Source organism: Neomonachus schauinslandi, chromosome 10, assembly GCF_002201575.2.
Source record: "Neomonachus schauinslandi chromosome 10, ASM220157v2, whole genome shotgun sequence".
Taxonomy (NCBI): Eukaryota; Metazoa; Chordata; class Mammalia; order Carnivora; family Phocidae; genus Neomonachus; species Neomonachus schauinslandi.
In genome coordinates, this window is record NC_058412.1 from 25,753,594 (window position 1) to 25,767,577 (window position 13,984).

A 13,984-nucleotide genomic window follows, 5' to 3' on the forward strand; every position below is an offset into this window, starting at 1 on the left:
TTTCTCCTGCATCACAGATCCTGTAGATATATATTTATATTTATACATATATATTTATGAAATAATTCTTATTATTCACAAAATATATTTCTGAATAGCCTAAAAGTTAAGATATTTTAAATCTCATGCTTAACCATTCTTTAATTTGGCCATTAATTTTTTTATTTATCAATTCAAATTTGTTTTTTAAATTGTGTATAATTTAAAAAGTCTCATACATGCTTCAGTATGTCCTTATTAAGAAGTCCAACTAAAACTAATTTTAACAGTTGCTGATGTAGGTTTGCTTGGGTGTGCTCTGAAAAACCTTTTTTGAATGCCTAAATATCTGATTTCATTTCTGTTTATCTTTCTGACCAAAGGAACAGAGGTATAGTGGATATGGCATTATTATCATTGTTAATATGTAGAAAAAATAGTAATATTTATAGCATCAGTAAATATTTTTAAGTGGTACTCTTAAGTCATAAAAGTTGCCGAAAAGAGACCTTTAAAATCTTGTGGTCCTGAACAATGTTAAACGAAGTAGAAAAAAATAAAATGCTTCCCAGCTGTGTGTTTTGTTTTATAACACCTTGTCCTGTATTACTAACAAGTATCAGGTACTCTTTAACAAATGTACATTATTTGCTAAGCCCTAAGAAATTTTAACTAGTAAAATTTTTGTTGCAAATTATTTCATAGACTCTAGGTGTACTTTAGTTAATATTACTTTGTAAAGTAGATAAAATATTTTATTTATGTCCATAAAATAGCAAATGCCTGATAACTATTAGCAAATTATTATATTATCCTTTCTGGTCTCAGCTGGAAGAGTTAACTGCTGTCCTCAGTGTGCTAACATGGCCATGGCCATCTCTTAGTATGTATTCCTTTAGCAACCAATGTGTCAGGACATATCCAGCAATTCTGAAGCAAGTCTTCAAATTAGCAAAGTACCAAGCCCATCTCCTCCTTTCACCCCTCTCTCCCGCTAAAAAAAAGAAAAAGAAAAAACTTATTTTAAGCTGCAGGAAAAGTATGAAGCTATCTTTGAGGCAGAATAATGTGAAAATTACATATACTAATTTTTTTAAATAAGCTTAGGGTAGCAGAAGCACCGGAGGGATAGAATTTTGAGAACCTAAAATAATATGAAATTGTGAAGAAGGATCAGTAACTACAGAAGCAGCAACTGTACAATAAATATTTGTCACGCATAAGAAATTTCTGAGGTCAGTACTTTCTTACAGTGGATTATTATAGTTGATGTTCATAGTGTTGACCCTGGAATCTTCCCTAAGAAGCTGGGGATTTGGTACCAGGGGGTAGTATTTTACTAAGCAATAAGTCAAAGCATTTTGGGACCCATTCTATCAAAAAATGGTTTAATTTTTTTAAGTTATCATTTCTATAAATGTGAGTGAAAAGTTTATGTATGTGGATCATGTTTATTACCTAATAATGTAAAATAAGGTATTTGTGTTCTAAAAAGACATTTAAAAATATTAGCATTTAATCATGAGAACTACCCTATTTAGGGTCTATATAGATACAGTTTGTAATGTTTCATGTTCAGCCAACATCTTCAAGTGCTAATGAGCAAAATAGTTAAAACAGATTGTCAGTTTGGAAACAATTTGTAAATTTGTACAAGACACAGTACTGCTAACGATAAGCTGACCATGACAATGTCCTTTCCTTGAATTTTTATATAATAATATTTTCTAAGTCATACTGATTTTAAATCATGAGTCCAACCTAATTATTAGTTCAGTAGTATTTTTAAGACAGAACTAGCCAGATAGTCTTTTCTAGTTGTGTGTGTATGTGTGTGTGTGTGTATGTGTGTGTTTTAAGTGTTATCAGTTGTAGCAATCATGATGAATGTTAATCCTCAAAAGGAGAATTATGAGAAATATTTACTTGTTTCAAATTGTAAAATAATTGAAATTTTGATTAAAAATCAAAATCTATATAATTATCATTGTATTAATAAACAAGTTAGGAATATTTGTAAAGTTTTATGAACCATTATTAAACTTGCTTATTTCTTTTTCTTTTTTTTTTTTTTTTTAAAGATTTTATTTATTTATTTGACAGAGAGAGACATAGCGAGAGAGGGAACACAAGCAGGGGGAGGGGGAGAGGGAGAAGCAGACTACCCGCCGAGCAGGGAGCCCGATGTGGGACTCGATCCCGGGACTCCAGGATCATGACCTGAGCCGAAGGCAGTCGCTTAACCGACTGAGCCACCCAGGCGCCCCCTAAACTTGCTTATTTCTAAGGTCTATTATAAGACAGTTTTAGATATAATAATATATGTTTCCAAAAACTCCCCAAATATTAAAATGCTAATATAGAGTTTTAAATTAGTGAAAATTTGCATTGACTTAAAATAATGAGGTAGATATTTTTATTGTTTCAAATTTAGTCAAATGTAAAATTTGACTATTTAAAATTCCAATGTAATTAAACATTGAATAAAATAGTGCTTCTACAAACTTAATAAAAACAGAATATTTTTCATATTCAGCAAAAGTAGTTGAATATTTTAAGATGATTGTTATTTACTTATCTTTTACATTTTTATGCATATTTTAGCCAGTTTTAGGCTCTAAGGGATGGTGACACATTTTTAAGTTTTGTTATAATATCTTCCATACAACTCTTTTTTTTTAAGGTTTTATTTTTAATAATCTCTACACCCAGCATGGGGTTCGAACTCACAACCCCAAGATCCGGAGTTGCATGCTCTACCCACTGAGCCAACCAGGTGCCCCTCATACAAGTCTTTTTTTATTTTTCTTTGTAGTTGAACAAGTTGGGTTTGTTGTGTTGTTCTTTGCGACAAATGAGAACAACACACATCAGAGGCTTGTGTTAATACAATTCTTTCTGGTTGCATGGTATGGCAGTCTGAAGTAAGCCTTAATAGAGCTAAAAATCACTCCCTGCTATTCTCTGCTCTGATAACATAAAATAATGTTTTATCATCCTCTTTCACAAATGGCTTCTTTAATGGAACCCTTGTGTTACATCTTACCTTAAACTACTTTTTAATTTTCCTTTATTTTTTTTTAAAGATTTTATTTATTTATTTGAGAGGCAGAGTGAGCAAGAGAGAGTGAGTTACAGGAGCAGGGGCAGAGGGAGAGAGAGAGAAGCAGACTCTCCTGCTGGGCAGGGAGACCGACACGGGGCTTGATCCCAGGACTCTGGGATCATGACCTGAGCTGAAGGCAGATGCTTAACCAGCTGAGCCACCCAGGCACCCTTTAATTTCCCTTTAAAAACTGAATTACAGTTTCTGTTTATTTCTCATTTGTATGATTTCCTGGAAGTAGTTTGTATGTTTGAGAATCTGTTGCCACTTTTTAAATAAATAAATAAATAAATCCCAAAATAAGATTTTGACATCACTGAAAGCTGGACATTCTTACATCTTTGAACTTCAAATCATATCAATATTTTGAAGAAAGTTCCACTTGTGAATATATTTTCTTTTTAACAAACTGGTATAAATTTTAGACACTACTGTGTCTCTATGGAGTGCAGTGATCTGAAAGAATTCCTTGTACAAGGTATATTATTAAACATGAAGCTTAAGGTTAGGTTTCTCATTTGAAATTCTTTTGATATGCTGAGGTTGCAGCATGGTTGGAGGTTAATTAAAGGAAAGAGCGTCAAGATGATTAAGATGGCATTAGTAAGGGGCACCTGGGTAGCTCAGTGGGTTAAGCATCCAACTCTCAATTTTGGCTCAGGTGATGATCTTGAGCCTGCATCAGGCTCCAAGCTCAGCTGTGAATCTGCTTGAGATTCTCTCTCTCCCTCTGCCCCTTTCCCCACGCACATGCGCACTCTCTTTCCCAAATAAAATCCTTTTTTTTTCAAATGGTATTAGTAAAATAATTCCCAATTTTACATTGTGTGTTGGTAGTAACCCTGGTTTTAACTTCTCTTAGTTTCAGTTTCAATTATTTTCAACTTACTTTCAGTTTCAATATCCATAAGTTTTTACTTTGAAGATATTTATAGTATGCAAGTGCTTGAAAAAAATTTCTTAAACATCCCTTCTGGATAGTTTAGTGGTATACTAATGGTGTCACTGAGATTTTTTTGAAGTTAGATATTAATAGGAAAATATTTTTTATAAAATTTTTGCATTTAACTTGTAATTAGAGCATGTAAGGTTATTAATATAGTGGGGGGGAAGTAAACTTTGCTACCTGTAATAATTTTGTTAACACTCGGAGTATAAGTAAATTAGGTGTATTGAGAACAGAAACCTTGTTTTTTCTGTAATAGTTGCCACTGAGCAATTTTTATTAAAAACCGAACAAGTAAAAAAGCTTACCAAAGTATTTATACAGATCAGTTACACAGAATGACTGATTATGGGAGAAATTTGTCATTTGGTGATAAAAAAAAAAGATAATGTAAAAGTGGATTGCTGCTGTTCACATTAATAAGCACTCATTGTTGAAGGTAAATGGTTGAAATTGCATATTTTTGCTTGATTTTATAATGACCTACTCACTTTTGTAGAATTAATCAGTTGCTATATGAAGTATCACTTAAATAGTATGCACCATTTGATGATGAAGCACTCCATGTTTTGTAATCCTTATGCAGAATTATTCTTTATGATGATGGGCCTAGGTGCTAAGTCCCTCATATTCAATCTTCTTTGCCCCATGGGACTTAGGACAATCTTTGCATAATAAAAATTAATTTTCAAAGGATGGTATTGGTGGTGGCCCCAAGAACAAAACATTCAGAAGAAACAGCATTTGAATTGGGTACCCTGAATGTGAAGAGATGATAGATATTCATCAAGTGTTTATTGACCTCTTTATATGTGCTGGGTACTGTGCTAGGTGCAAGGATAAGGTGATATGCAAAAACCATACATGCATACCCCAACTTTAATGGGCCAGTATTGTTGGAGAGATAGGCAGTTCGTTTCACAAATTGTAAAACAATTGCAACAAATGGAGAAATAAGACGTATAGGTCTGAGGTAGCAAGGGAATGTATAATTGAAGAATTAGATGAGAAAAGCCTTCCCTTTGGCAAAGATGCTTAAGCTAAAATCTTAGGGAAAAGTAAAAGTTAACTAGGCAGAGTTGGGAGGGAAGACTATCTAGACAGAGGGAATAGTGGGTATGTAGAAGGAAATGAAAACCCATCTGGCTGAAGTTTAGTAGTTCATGAAACTGAACAGGTTAAAATGGCAGCAGTCCATACCTGACATTCTAAGACATGTTTTCTTTGTCAGGGCTTTTGTTTAGAAGTATCAGAAACGTGCTTTTAATATTAAAAGCTAAGATACACAATTCTATTCTTGATATATACCCAGAAATACATGTACAGATGCCACAAGGGATATGTGCATAGTAACATGATTCATAATAGCCAAAAATTGGAAACAGAATGTCCATCAACATAGAGTGGATAAATAGGTATAATAACGCAGTGGAATGTTATGCAATGAAAATGAATGACTAAAACCACATGTAAAAACATGGAGAATTTCACGAGCGTTATGAGTGAACAAAGCAGAAGCCAAAGAACTTATACTGTTATTACTCCATTTATATGAAGTCTGAACACAGGCAAAATTCAGTGATAGTGTTTAGAGATACATAGTGAGGTGCAAAGTCTTTTTTAAACAGTTTTAATGAGGTATATTGCACACCACAAAGTTCATCCATCATAAGTATACAGCCTGATAATTTTTAGTAAGTTTGTATAGTTGTACAACTTCTACCACAATCCCATTGGCAAAGTCGTTTTTATAAAAAAATAAGAAAGTGACCACCATAAAAGGTTAGTGGTTACCCTTAATGGGGAAGGAGAAGGTTTTTATTTGGAAAGAGTCATGAGAAGGGCTTCTTTCATGGGTGTTTGGTTTTTATCATATCATTAAGCCGTATGTTTTATGTCTTTTCTGCATGTGTGTTGTAATGCAGTCTTAAACTTTTTGTAATTATTTTAGACAGGTTACACATTTAACATAGGTAAATTATCACTTCCCCTCTTTTTTGTTATTATTACTCTCTACTATAATGCAAGCTCCACTGGGATAGCGACATTTTCTGACATGTTCATCAGTTTATCCCCAGTACTTTTTGAATGAATACATAAACCTGATCATTGAATCCTGAATTCAAATCCACATCCAGTGAATTTCAAAACCTTAATCATTAGTCTTTAAGAGTGTTAAAATTAGGCAAAGCCTTAGAGATCATCTAATGAGTATAATCATTTCTCATTATACAGATGAGGAAATTAGGCCTAAGGGAGGATTGTCTAAAACAACACTGTTGACCTACCAGTTAAGAGTTTGTCTCCAAACCCCAAATCCTAGTGTTCTTTTCATTACAACATGAAATAGCAGTGTTGCCACTTAGCAACATAAGTATAGTTGCCTTTTACCATAGCCCATCATATAAATAACAGAAACATCTTTGCTTTCCTTTTTAATCCTTTCTATTCCACTTTTTAAAGTCCACGGTTAGTTTTAGGCTTTGAAGTACTACACATTAATATTAAATAATTAAGGCTCAAGGGGTTGTTCTTTGAATTGTCGTAGTATTCAGTAAACATTAGCTAATATGTTAGCTGTCAATAATACTGAAGTCATTTTCATTTAGATCAATGAAACAGGAGAGTTTCCAGAAATATACCCAATTATATATGGGAAATTAGTATATGATAATAGCATGTCAAATTGATATTAAAAGAAGAATTATTAGGGTGCCTGGCTGGCCCAGTCAGAAGAGCATGCAACTCTTGAACTTGGGTTGTGAGTTTGTTTTTGTTTGTTTGTTTGTTTTAAGATTTTTATTTATTTACTTGAGAGACAGAAAGTGAGAGAGAGAATGCGAGCTGGGGGAGGGGGAGGAGCAGAGGGAGAGGGACAAGCAGACTCCATGCTGAGCACAGAGCCTGACTCGGGCCTGATCCCAGGACTCCGAGATCATGACCTGAGCCGAAACCAAGAGTCAGATGCTTAACCAACTGAGCCACCCAGGCACCCTTGGGGTTGTGAGTTTGAGCCCCATGTTGGGTGTAGAGATTACTAAAAAGAGAGATGAATTATTAAATAAGTGGCAGTACTACATCAGATAAGAACATACATGGTTACAAGAAGCAACCCTATGATCAATGGCTTCACTAAATAGGAGTTTATATTTCTCACATAGGAAATCCAAGGATATATAATCCAGGACTAATATGGCAACTTAATGTCATTAAGGACTCAGGCTCGTTTTATCTTCTTACTCTGCCATCTTGGGTGGGTGGCTCTCATTTTCATTGTGTTAAGGTAGCTGCTTCACCTCTAGGTATTACATCTAGATTCCTAGCAGAAAGGTGAAAGAGGCCAAAATGATCATGTCAGTCAAAGTTGCCCTTATTTAGAAATTGCACTCTGTGACTTTCCCCTATATTTTGGGACAGAACTGCATCACACTTGGCCACCCTTGCTGCAAGAGTCTGGGGAAGTATTTTAAGCTGGGCATATTACTGCCCTAAACAAAGTCACAGTTCTGTTAGTAAGGGAGAATGGATGCCAGGTAGGTAACTAGCAGTGTCTTAGAAAGACATGGCAGGCCACTTGGAAAAATATAAAGCTGGATCTGCACCTCACTTTTTATGCCAAAGTAAATTACAGGTATATCAAATATTTTAAAAACAAAAGCCAGAAAAAAACAGGAATTAATTTTTCATATATTCCTTGAGAAATTAGGGCTTTCAAAGTATGGCAGAAAACACAAAAACCTAAAAGGAAGAGATTTAAAAAGTTGACTACATGTCATTTGAAATGATTCTATAAGAAAGGATAGGGGTGCCTGGGTGGCTCAGTTGGTTAAGTGTCTGCCTTCGGCTCAGGTCATGATCCCACCTCAGGTCATGATCCTGGGGTCCTGGGATCAAGCTGCTTCCCAGCTTCCTGCTCAGTGAGGAGCCTGCTTCTCCCACTCCCTCTGCCGCTCCGCTCCCCCTGCTTGTGTGTGTGCTCTTTCTCTAAGTAAATAAATAAAATCTTTAAAAAAAAGAAAGGATAAACTACAAGTTGAGGAGAAATATTTGTAAGACTTATATAGACAACTAATTTCCTTAATAAAAAAGAATATTAGTAATTTAAAATGGTCAAAGGACATACATGGGCAATCATGTATTATGTAATATATGATAGTAAAAGAATATAATTAAAATGGGCAAGGGATATAAATGAACAATCCACGAGGGGAGAAATGATTTTCAAAAAAGACCAATGAGGAGCGCCTGTGTGGCTCAGTCATTAAGCATCTGCCTTTGGCTCATGTCATGATCTCAGGGTCCTGGGATCGAGTCCCACATCAGGCTCCCTGCTCCGTGGGAAGCCTGCTTCTCCCTCTCCCACTCCCCCTGCTTGTGTTCCCTCTCTCGCTGTGTCTCTGTCAAATAAATAAAATCTTAAAAAAAAAAAAGACCAATGAGTATGTACAGATGCACAAATTCATTTGTTATTAAATGCAGTTTAAACAGCGACAGCATTGACCCCTCAGATTGCCAAACCTTAAAAAGATTGGTAATATCTAGTGTTAGTTCAGATTATGAGCAGATCTGATTTAACTGATAAACATGAGCATGGCTGTCTCAATTGTTAAAATATTGAAATGCATCCTACCGTTGGTAAATAGTATTACTGTTACTGCATTAACACTGAAGTTAATTATGTAAATTCTGATAGAGATTTGTTAGTTCTGTTGTGACATTGATAATGGATCTTTTGTTGTAATGGCATAGGAGAAACATTTGCAACATCTGTTAGCTTGTCCTGTGTCATGGTAAATAATGTTGCTACATTGTGCTTTACCTGTGAAACGTTTCATGCCCTAACAGTTGCTATTTCTATTTGGTTTTACTTTTTTTTTTTTAAGATTTTATTTATTTTTTGACAGAGAGACACAGCGAGAGAGGGAACACAAGCAGGGGGAGTGGGAGAGGGAGAAGCAGGTTTCCCGCCGTGCAGGGAGCCTGATGCGGGGCTTGATCCCAGGACTCTGGGATCTTGACCTGAGCTGAAGGCAGTTGCTTAACCACCCAGGCGTCCCTGGTTTTACTTGTAGTGCATTGTAATTCTTAGGTGAAAAGTAAATACATTGTTTTAGTATTTTAAAATAGAATTTATAATAAAATATTAATAATGGATACCCCAAAACTGTATGACAGTCTGCTGTTAATGCAGAACATGTGCGTACCCTGTGACCCAGCAATTCCATACGCACACCAACACAAATTCAGTACCGTGCAATGGAACTTTCTGCAATGAGGGAAGTCTGTATTCTGTGTTGTCTGTACAGCAGCTATGTGGCTTTTGAGTACTTGGAGTGTGAATAATGCAACTGAGAAAGTGATTTTTTTTTTTTTTAAGTACTGTGCGCACCATGGGCCTTGAACTCACGACCCCTAGATCAAGAGTCCCATGCTCTACCGACTGAACCAGCCAGAAGCCCCTGATTTTTAATTTAATTTTATTTAAACTTAAGGAGTCACCTGTGGTTATTAGGTACTGTATTGGTCAGAGTGAATATTCATAATGGCACCATTAATAATACACAAAACGGGAACCAACCCAAATAGACAAGTTATGGCACTCTCATACAAGAGAATATAATTAGATTGAAAGATCTATAACTACATAAAATTATGGATGATCTCAAAAACCGAATGCTTAGCAAAAGAAGCCAGACACAAAATAATATATACTTTATGGTTCTATTTATGTAAAGTACAAAAACGGGATGTTGGTTACTCTTCAGTGGGAAGGAAGTAATTGAAAGAGGGTTCGGGATTGGGGCGTCTAGGATGCTGTTATGTTCTATTTCTTAATCGGTGCTAATTATATGGGTGTGTTCAGTTTGTGAAAATTTATCAAGCTGTACACTTGTAACATGCATACTTTCTATAAGGATATTGTGTTTGAATTAAACCTTGTAAATTGGAAAGGGAAGGGGAAAAAAAAAAACACCCAGAAAGAAGTGTCAGCAAAATGTTGGTAAGCTTCTTAACATTCCTTTTAAATGTTATAAATGTTCATGTTCTAAAACTGTGGAAAAATATGATACTGAACTCTAGCTTAGAATATTTCTTGAAACATCCTGAAATGTCTTTTGATACTGTGCAAGAATTAATATAAAATAAAACAAGTGATTTTCATTTCTGAAATGAAAACATGACTTATTGCAGGTGATATGAATGATGAATGCAAACAGTGATCAAAAATGTAGTGCTGAAGATTGGAAGTGCTAAACTCATATTTCATCCAAAAAGCAGTCACGTTCACTTAAAGCTCATAGTTCAAAGATTTGCAGTCATCAATGAGAAGGTTAAAAAGATCATATATCATTTTCAACAATAAAGAATTTGAAAGTGTCTTCTATAAATTTCACCTGAGAGTTTCAATTGATCAAAGAAAAAATATTTTAGAAGTACCATTCACATTGTTAACACAAACTGCTGTCGTGTTAATGTTAAGTACAAAGAAAGTTTTTAGGCATGAAATGTTTAATAAAACTTATTAATACAGACTTTGCAATTAAATTTATGGTCTCACTTATAAAACATATCTGACAAAAACAAGAACGTAAATTTCAATCATTACTGCAAAGCTTCAATTGTTACACATAAAAGTGTTTTAATTACTTAAAAGGTAAAATATTACAATTTTTAAAATAGTTTAATGGCTTTCATTGTTGCTGTGGAGCTGAAGGTAACATCTGGGGGAAAATATCAAACTTTACTGTAGGCGTTCCAAGGAAAAGGATTCCAATAAGGACTACATGGAAACTTTAATCTCAGGAAACAAACTGAGGGTTGCTGGAGTGGGGGGTGGGGTTGGGAGGGATGGGGTGGCTGGGTTGAGTATGTGCTATGGTAAGCGCTGTGAATTGTGCAAGAGTGTTGAATCACAGATCTGTACCTCTGAAACAAATAATGCAATATATGTTAAGAAAAAAAAAAAAAAGAAAGCAGGGGGGGAAGAATGAAGGGGGGGAAATCGGAGGGGGAGATGAACCATGAGAGACGATGGACTCTGAAAGACAAACTGAGGGTTCTAGAGGGGAGGGGGGTGGGAGGATGGGTTAGCCTGGTGATGGGTATTAAAGAGGGCACGTTCTGCATGGAGCACTGGGTGTTGTGCACAAACAATGAATCATGGAACACTACATCAAAAACTAATGATGTATGGTGATTAACATAACAATAAAAATTTTTTTTAAAAACTACATGGAAACTTTATTACATCTTGAACAGACAGTACTATGAAATGCTAGGGAAGAAATCTGGAATTATAGCCAAAATTTAGAAAGATTTCCAGATGTTTTAATTTGGCACAAAGTCACTACACTTGAGTATCTCTAAATGATGCAATCAAGATATAAATAAATGAATCATTTTTTTTGAAGATTTTATTTATTTGACAGAGACACAGCGAGAGAGGGAACACAAGCAGGGGGAGTGGGAGAGGGAGAAGCAGGCTTCCCGCCGAGCAGGGAGCCTGATGCGGGGCTCGATCCCAGGACCCTGAGATCATGACCTGAGCCGAAGGCAGTCACGTAACCAACTGAGCCACCCAGGTGCCCCTAAATGAATCACTTTAAAGTATTTTCCCAATAAACTGTATATTTGCTGTCATAAATTTATGATCGCAAACAAAGGTAAAATTTTCTGAGAAAGTTAATATCTGAAGAGCTCAGAATTCTGATAATAATGGTAATTGAAATTACATTTTGGCTTCAATGGCAGGCTATAGTTTCAGAACTACAAAGGTAATTTGAAAATCATATCAAGTCTTGCTTGGTTTCTTCATTAGAAATTTGGAAATCAAAGCAAACATTTAGAATATGAAAATATTAGAAATTTGGCCTGGGGCGCCTGGGTGGCTCAGTCATTAAGCGTCTGCCTTCGGCTCAGGTCATGATCTCAGGGTCCTGGAATCGAGCCCCACATCGGGCTCCCTGCTCGGTGGGAAGCCTGCTTTTCCCTCTCCCTCACCTGTATTCCCTCTCTCGCTGTGTCTCTCTCTGTCAAATAAATAAATAAAATCTAAAAAAAAAAAAAAAATTGGCCTTACTAAGATATTTGATCAAACATTATTTGGGGTTTTTCTATGAGTGTTTTGGATGAGATTAATATTTAAATAAGTAGACTGAGTAAAACAGATTGCCCTCCATAATGTGGGTGGACGTCAACCTGAAGGCCTGAATAGAGCAAAAAGGCTGACCCTCCTTCCTTCCCACCCCGTCCTCCCAACCCTCCACCCCCCAAGAGTGAATTCCTCCTGGCTTACATCCTTCACGCTGGGACATCTTGTTTTTTTTCTTGCCTCCGGACTGAATTCTTCACCTGGGTTTCAAGCCTGCCTGCCTTTGGACTGGAACTAAACCATTGGTTCTCCTGGGTCTCCAGCTTGCCTACTTACCCTGCATATCTTTGGACTTGTCAGCCTCTGTAATCTTGTGAACTAATTCCTTATAATAAAACTCTTTGTATATATATTTATACATTTATATATTTACTATTGGTTCTGTTTCTCTGGAGAACCCTAATACACTTTTTTTTCCTATGCATAGTCTTAAAACATGGACATTTTATATAACTAACTTTTGTACAGTTTTATTTTAAGTATACTTTAGTGTTCATTGATTTTCAGAAACTTATATAAGAGAAAATAGTTATATAACATTTACCTTTTATAAAGCATAGGGAATGCAAATCTTTTTTGTAAGTGTGTCGTCATACTTGTGAACAGCTCATCACAGAATATGGTTACCTGAAAGCTCCACTCACTCCTGAGTACTTTTTGGCCAGTCACTGTTCCTCAAACCTGGATGTGGTCTAAGTGGCACCCAGTGGGATTTCTGTCTCTCTAGTCATCTGACCCTGTAAGTCTGGCAGTGCAGTCGGCTATAGGGTTTATTTTCTTGGAGGCTGAATCACAGCGATGCCCAGATGATAGTTTCATCTAACACTTCGGTTATACAAGGTCTCTTATTATGAACGTAAGTTTTCTTGTTTTACTATTGGTCTGGCCTGGTGCTTTGGAGGTTATTTTCCTCCCTTGAGAAGATAGGAAAAGAGACTCCAGATGCCAAGGATCGGGTGTGGTTCATTGAGTTTTCCATTGTTCCCATTGCTTCTTTTAGAGAATGCTATTGCTGGGGGGTGGTCCTTCATCAGGCCCTGTTGCTCTGGAAAGGTCATCAAAATGCCCTCACTGCCATCTCCCCACTGACCACAGGCTGGCACAGCACAGAGACTTCTGCTTTGCTCTCAGGGCCCCCGCACTTAGGCAGCCTTGACCACTCTGGACACAGACGCATTAAAGAGACACATCCAAACCTCTTTTTCTTCTTCTTCCTTTTTTGGAGGTGGAAAGGGGCAGAGGGAGAAGGAGAGAGAATCTTAAGCAGGTTCCACACCCAGGGTGGTGCTCAATGCAGGGCTCGATCTCACAACCCTGAGATCATGACCTGAGCCAAAATCAAGAGTCAGATACTTAACCGACGGAGCCACCCAGATGCCCCGACACATCCATACCTCTTAAGAAAACTCCCCCAAACCCAATCCCCTTCCCAGTCCCTGGGACTCCTTTTTCTTTAACCAGGCTACTCCTTTTTCCATCCCAAGCACCAGTATCTTCCACATCCCTGTTCCATCCTCAGCACCAGGTTAATTCCTTTTCAATAAAGTACTAGAAGAATTTTTTTCCATGACAGCCCCTGAAATACAAAGGAGCTGCAGCCCACCTCACCCCACCTGCACACAACCAGTGGAGAAGAACTCAAATTCTAGAACATAAAGTCTTGATTGGAAAATGGGTGATACTTCTCTATCATAATGAGGAAATACATTTCTATCATGATGAATCTACAGTCAGGAAAATAAGACAAAGGTGACATTTTAAATATACTAGGAGACATTTCAGACTTACAAAAAAATGTGCA